Here is a 7,625-nt window from a genome sequence, read left to right as displayed (position 1 = left end):
GGTTCCTCAAAGGAAAACTCCTTTCTGTCCAGAGGACGTCCCATGAGGCTTTTCTCACTGGGACTCACGTCCTCCTCACTCTCTCCAGGTTCGGCCACGTTGGTCATGGTTATGGCCTTGCACTCTCTCTTGGGATTTTCTTCTGCATTGCTTAGGAGAGTACTGGGAGGAGTTTCAGTAATCTTCTTACTCAGCTGACCAACCTGTGCCTCCAAATTTCTAATGGAGGACCTTGTTTCATTCATGAAACTTAGTGTGGTCTTAGATAGATCAGAGACTATGGTTGCCAGGCCAGAATGGCTCTGTTCAGAATTCTCTGTCTATTGCTGAGAAGATGATGGAAAAGGCTTGCTATTGCTAAACCTATTTCTTCCACCATTGTTATTGAAGCCTTGTTGAGGCTTCTGTTGGTCCTTTGGTGCACGAAATCGTGATCATTCATTCCTTGGTAACGGCGCTAAAAACTTCATGCGCACGTTCATAATTTTAGTTCTTTATCACAACTTCGCACAACTAACCAGCAAGTGCACTGGGTCGTCCAAGTAATAAACCTTACGTGAGTAAGGGTTGATCCCACGGAGATTGTCGGCTTGAAGCAAGCTATGGCCACCTTGTAAATCTTAGTCAGGCTGATTTAAATGGTTATGGTGAATTGATAATTAAAATATAATTAAAATATAAAATAGGATAGAGATACTTATGCAATTCATTGGTGAGAGTTTCAGATAAGTGTATAGAGATGCTTTTGTTCCTTCTGAACATCTGCTTTCCTGCTGTCTTCATCCAATCATTCCTACTCCTTTCCATGGCAAGCTGTATGTAGGGCATCATCGTTGTCAATGGCAACATCCCGTCCTCTCAGTAAAAATGGTCCAAAATGCGCTGTCACCGCATAGCTAATGATCTGTCGGTTCTCAATCTTATTGGAATAGGATTCAGTAATCCTTTTGCGTCTGTCACTACACCCAGCACTCGCGAGTTTGAAGCTCGTCACAGCCATCCCTTCCCAGATCCTACTCGGAATACCACAGACAAGGTTTAGACTTTTCGGATCTCAAGAATGGCCACCAATAATTCTAGCCTATACCATGAAGACTCTGATCTCACGATCAGGAGGCTAAGAGATACGCATTCAAGCTTGTTTGCATGTAGAACGGAAGTGTTTGTCAGGCACGCGTTCATAAGTGAGAATGATGATGAGTATCACATAATCATCACATTCATCCTGTTCTTGTGTGCGAATGGATATCTTAGAAAAGAAATAGGCTTGAGTTAAATAGAAAAACAATAGTACTTTGCATTAATTCATGAGGAACAGCAGAGCTCCACACCTTAATCTATGGTGTGTAGAAACTTTACCGTTGAAAATACATAAGAACAAGGTCCAGGCATGGCCGAATGGCCAGCCTCCATAAAGGTCTAAGATAGCATAAGACTAATCAAAGATTTTTAATACAATAGTAAAAAGTTCTATTTATACTAAACTAGTTACTAGGGTTTACAGAAATGAGTAAATGATGCAGAAATCCACTTCCGGGCCCACTTGGTGTGCGCTTGGGCTGAGCATTGAAGATTTCACGTGTAGAGGTCTTTCTTGGAGTTAAACTCCAGTTTGTAACCTATTTCTGGCGTTTACCTCTGCTTTGCAACTTGTTTCTAGCGTTTAACTCCAGAATAGGGTAGAAAGCTGGCGTTGAACGCCAGTTTGTGTCATCTAAAATCGGGCAAAGTATGGACTAATATATATTGCTGAAAAGCCCTAGTTGTCTACTTTCCAACGCAATTGAAAGCGCGCCATTTGGACTTCTGTAGCTCCAGGAAATCCACTTTGAGTGCAGGGAGGTCAGAATCCAACAGCATCTGCAGTCATTCTTCAGCATCTGAATCAGATTTTTGCTCAAGTCCCTCAATTTCAGCCAGAAAGTACCTGAAATCACAAAAAAACACACAAACTCATAGAAAAATCCAGAAATGTGATTTTTAATTAAAAACTAAAAAAAATATACTAAAAACTAACTAAATCATACTAAAAACTATGTAAAAACAATGCCAAAAAGCGTATAAATTATCCGCTCGTCACGACACCAAACTTAAATTGTTGCTTGTCCCCAAGCAAATGAAAATCAAATAGGATAAAAAGAAGAGAATATACTATAAATTCCAAAATATCAATGAAACTTAGCTCCAACTAGATGAGCGGGACTAGTAACTTTTTGCCTCTTGAATAGTTTTGGCATCTCACTTTATCCATTGAAGTTTAGAATGAATGGCATCTATAGGAACTCAGAATTCAGATAGTGTTATTGATTCTCCTAGTTTAGTATGTTGATTCTTGAACACAGTTACTTTATGAGTCTTGGCCGTGGCCCTAAGCACTTTGTTTTCCAGTATTACCACCGGATACATAAATACCACAGACACATAACTCTGTGAACCTTTTCAGATTGTGACTCAGCTTTACTAGAGTCCCCAATTAGAGGTGTCCAGGGTTCTTAAGCACACTCTTCTTTTTGCTTTGGACCTCGACTTTAACCGCTCAGTCTCAAATTTTCACTTGACACCTTCACGCCACAAGCACATGGTTAGGGACAGCTTGGTTTAGCCTCTTAGGCCAGGATTTTATTCCTTTTGGGCCCTCCTATCCACTGATGCTCAAAGCCTTGGATCCTTTTTATTACCCTTGCCTTTTGGTTTTAAGGGCTATTGGCTTTTTGCTTTTGCCTTTTTCTTTTTCTTTCTCTTTTTTTTCGCCATTTTTCTTTTCTTTTTTTTCGCAAGCTTTTGTATTCACTGCTTTTTCTCTCTTCAAGAATCAATTTTATGATTTTTCAGATTATCAAGAACATTTCTCCTTTTTATCATTATTTCAAGAGCCAACATATTTAACATTCATAAACAACAATATCAAAAGACATATGCACTGTTCAAGCATTCATTCAGAAAACAAAAAGAATTGTCACCACATCAAAATAATTAAACTAATTTCAAGGATGAATTTTAAATTCATGTACTTCTTGTTCTTTTGTAATTAAAGCATTTTTTATTTAAGAAAGGTGATGGATTCATAGGACATTCATAGCTTTAAGACATACATTTAAATACTAATGATCATATAGTAAAGACACAAACATAAATAAAACATAAGGCATAGTAAACGAAAAACAGGAAAATAAGAACAAGGAGATTAAGGAACGGGTCTACCTTAGTGAGGATGGCGTCTTCCTCTTCTTGAAGAACCAATGGAGCTTTTGAGCTCCTCTATGTCTCTTCCTTGTCTTTGTTGCTCCTCCCTTATAGCTCTTTGATATTCTCTAATCTCATGGAGAATGATGGAGTGCTCTTATCCTTAGTTTCTTCCAATAGTTGTGTGGAGGAAAATGTATCCCTTGAGGCATCTCAGGGATTTCTTGGTGAGGAAATTTCCTCATGCTCTTGTTGAGGTCCATGATCTCTTGTTTGCTCCATCCTTTTCTTAGTGATGGGCTTGTCCTCATCAATGAGGATGTCTCCCTCTATGTCAATTCCAGCTGAATTGCAGAGGTGACAAATGAGGTGAGAAAAGGCTAACCTTGCCAAAGTGGAGGACTTGTCAGCCACCTTGTAAAGTTCTTGAGGTATAATCTCATGAACTTCCACTTCCTCCCCAATCATGATACTATGGATCATGATGGCCCAGTCTATAGTAACTTCAGACCAGTTGCTAGTAGGAATAATTGAGCACTGAATAAACTCTAACCATCCTCTAGCTACAGGCTTAAGGTCCGGTCTTCTCAATTGAACCGGCTTGCCTCTTAAGTCAACTTTCCATTGAGCTCCTTCTACACATATGTCCATGAGGACTTGGTCCAACCTTTGATCAAAGTTGACCCTTCTAGTGTAGAGGCGTGCGTTTTCTTGCATCATTGGCAAATTGAACGCCAGCCTTACTTTTTTCGGACTGAAATCTAAGTATTTCCCCCGAACCATGGTAAGCCAATTCTTTGGATTCGGGTTCACACTTTGATCATGGTTCCTAGTGATCCATGCGTTTGCATAGAACTCTTGAACCATTAAGATCCCGACTTATTGAATGGGGTTGGTGAGAACTTCCCAACCTCTTCTTCAGATCTCATGTCGGATCTCCGTATACTCATTCTTTTTGAGCTTGAAAGGAACCTCAGGGATCACTTTCTTCTTGGCCACAACTTCATAGAAGTGGTCTTGATGGTCCTTTGTGTTGTGTAAAAATAAAGAAGGAATGAGGGGTTTATATAGGAGTGGGGGGGTTTAGGGTTCGGTCATGGGGTTGGGTTTGGAAGGGAAAGGAATTTGAACTTTAGAGGTAGGTGGGGTTTATGGGGAAGAGTGGATAGATGTGAGTGGTTAAGGGTATTTGGGGAAGAGCTATGGAGGTGATTGGTGAAGGGTATTTGGGGAAGAGAGTTATGAAAAGGTGTGAAGAGGAGAGAAGAAGAAGTGGGGTAGGTGGAGATCCTGTGGGGTCCACAGATCCAGTGGGGTCAAGAAATTAACATCCCTGCTCCAATTAGGCGTGTAAAACGCCCTTAGCATGCATGTCTGGCGTTAAACGCCAGCTTGCTGCTTGTGTTTGGCGTTAAACACCCAAATGTAGCCTGTTTTTGGTGTTTAACGCCAGGTTGATGCTTGTTTCTAGTGTTAACGCCAGCTTGGTGCTTGTTTCTGGCGTTAAACGCCAGACAGATGCTTGTTTCTGGCGTTTAAGCACCAGAGTGCTCTTCCTCCAGGGTGTGCTATTTCTAATGCTATTTTTCATTTTGTTTTTGATTTTTCAGTAGTTTTTGTGACTTCACATGATCATCAACCTAATAAAACACGAAATAACAATAAAAATAAAATAGATATAATTAAATAACATTGGGTTACCTCCCAACAAGCGCTTCTTTAATGTCAATAGCTTGACAGTGAGCTCTCAAGGAGCCTCACAGATGTTCAGAGCATTGTTGGAACCTCCCAATACCAAACTTAGAGTTTGACTGTGGGGGCTTTGGTTGACTCTGCAGTGAGAGAAGCTTTTCATGCTTCCTCTCCATGGTTACAGAGGGAGAACCTTGAGTCTTAAACACAAGGTAGTCCTCATTCAGTTGAAGGACCAACTCTCCTCTATCCACATCAATCACAGCTTTTGCTATGGCTAGGAAGGGTCTTCCAAGGATGATGGATTCATCCTCATCCTTTCCAGTGTCTAGGATTATAAAATCAGCAGGGATGTAAAGGCCTTCAACCTTTACTAACACATCCTCTACTTGTCCATAAGCCTGTTTTCTTGAGTTGTCTGCCATCTCTAATGAGATTCTGGCAGCTTGCACCTCAAAGATTCCTAGTTTCTCCATTACAGAGAGTGGCATTAAGTTTATGCCTGATCCCAGGTCACACAGAGCCTTCTCAAAGGTCATGGTGCCTATGTTACAAGGAATTAGGAATTTACCAGGATCCTGTTTCTTTTGAGGTAATTTCTGCCTATCCAATGCATTTAGTTCATTTGTGAGCAAGGGAGGTTAATCTTCCCAAGTCTTATTACCAAATAATTTGGCATTCAGCTTCATGATTGCACCAAGGTACTTAGCAACTTGCTCTTCAGTAGTGTCTTCATCCTCTTCAGAGGATGAATACTCATCAGAGCAAATGAAAGGGCAGAAGCAAGTTGAATGGAATCTCTATGGTCTCTGTATGAGCCTCAGATTCCTTCAGGTCCTCATTGAGTAACCCCTTATTGGTCAGTGAATGTCCCAGGAGGTCTTCCTCACTAGGATTTATGTCCCCCTCCTCCTCTCTGGGTTCGGCCACACCAAGTAACGTTATGGCCTTGCACTCTCTTTTTGGATTCTCTTCTGTATTGCTTGGGAGAGTACTAGGAGGAGTTTCAGTGATTCTTTTACTCAGCTGGCCCACTTGTACCTCCAAATTTCTGATGGAGGACCTTATTTCATTCATGAAACTTAGAGTGGCCTTAGATAGATCAGAGACTATATTTGCTAAGCTAGATGGATTCTGCTCAAAATTCTCTATCTGTTGCTGAGTGGATGATGGAAAAGGCTTGCTATTGCTAAACCTGTTTCTTCCACCATTATTAAAGCCTTGTTGAGGCTTTTATTGATCCTTCCATGAGAAATTTGGATGATTTCTCCATGAGGGATTATAGGTGTTTCCATAGGATTCACCCATGTAATTCACCTCTGCTATTGTAGGGTTCTCCGGATCATAAGCTTCTTCTTCAGAAGATGCCTCTTTAGTATTGTTGGATGCAGCTTGCAATCCATTCAGACTCTGAGAAATCATATTGAGTTGCTGAGTCAATATTTTGTTCTGAGCCAATATGGCATTCAGAGCATCAATTTCAAGAACTCTATTCCTCTGAGGCATCCCATTACTCATAGGATTCGTTTCAGAAGTGTACATGAACTGGTTATTTGCAACCATGTCAATGAGTTCTTGAGCTTCTGCAGGTGTTTTCTTTAGGTGAATGGATCCACCTGCAGAATGGTCCAATGACATCTTTGATAATTCAGACAGACCATCATAGAATATATCCAGGATGGTCCATTCTGAAAGCATGTCAGAAGGACACTTTTTGGTCAGTTGCTTGTATCTCTCCCAAGCTTCATAGAGGGATTCACCTTCTTTCTGTTTGAAGGTTTGAACATCCACTCTAAGCTTGCTAAGCTTTTGAGGAGGAAAGAACTTGGATAAAAAAGCCGTGACAAGCTTATCCCAAGAGTTCAGGCTATCTTTAGGTTGAGAGTCCAACCATATTCTAGCTCTGTCTCTTACAGCAAATGGGAAAAGCATAAGCCTGTAGACCTCGGGATCAACTCCATTGGTCTTAACAGTATCACAGGTCTGCAAGAATTCAGTTAAGAACTGAAAAGGATCTTCTGATGGAAGTCTATGAAACTTGCAATTCTGTTGCATTAGAGAAACTAATTGAGGCTTTATCTCAAAATTGTTTGCTCCAATGGCAGGGATTGAGATGCTTCTTCCATGTAAGTTGGAATTTGGTGCAGTAAAGTCACCAAGCATCTTCCTTGCATTGTTGTTGTGTTCGGCCATGTCTCCTTCTTTTTCAAAAATTTCTGTCAGATTTTCTCCAGAGAGTTGTGCTTTAGCTTCCCTTAGCTTCCTCTTCAGAGTCCTTTCAGGTTCAGGATCAGCTTCAACAAGAATGTCTTTATCCCTGTTCCTGCTCATATGAAAAAGAAGAGAACAGAAAAGAAAATATGGAATCCTCTATGTCACAGTATAGAGATTCCTTATATGAGTATAAGAAGAGAAAAATGGAAGAAGGAAAAGATAAGAATTCGAACACAGAGGAGAAGAGTGAGTTCAAATTTTTGAGTAAAAGAAGGGTGTTAGTAGATAAATAAATAAATAGAAGGTGATTAGAGAGGGAAGAATTCGAAAATTAAATAAAATAAAATAAAAATACTTTTGTTTTTAATTTAAAATTTGAAGTTAAAATTCAAAAATTTTAGAAAGAAAAATGAAATTAAATTAAATTAAAATTTAAAATAATTTGTTAATTAAAAAGGAATTTTGAAAAAGAGGAAGGTGATTTTCGAAAATAAGAGAGAGAAAAGTAGTTAAGTAGTTTTGAAAAAGATAAGAAT

At 39.7% G+C, this 7,625-nt stretch overlaps 1 non-coding gene across 1 annotated transcript; it reads left to right on the top strand.

Annotated features, from left to right (window-relative positions):
* Positions 1–6,567: 6,567 nt before the first annotated feature.
* On the top strand, positions 6,568–6,675 carry LOC148579991 (small nucleolar RNA R71). Its single transcript, XR_015895124.1, has one exon. It is a non-coding gene; the product is annotated as a small nucleolar RNA R71 (small nucleolar RNA).
* The last annotated feature ends 950 nt before the right edge of the window (positions 6,676–7,625 follow it).

Source organism: Arachis ipaensis, chromosome B10 (assembly GCF_059453495.1).
Source record: "Arachis ipaensis isolate K30076 ecotype BB chromosome B10, ASM5945349v1, whole genome shotgun sequence".
NCBI lineage: Eukaryota > Viridiplantae > Streptophyta > Magnoliopsida > Fabales > Fabaceae > Arachis > Arachis ipaensis.
This window is presented reverse-complemented; position numbering and strand designations above follow the sequence as displayed.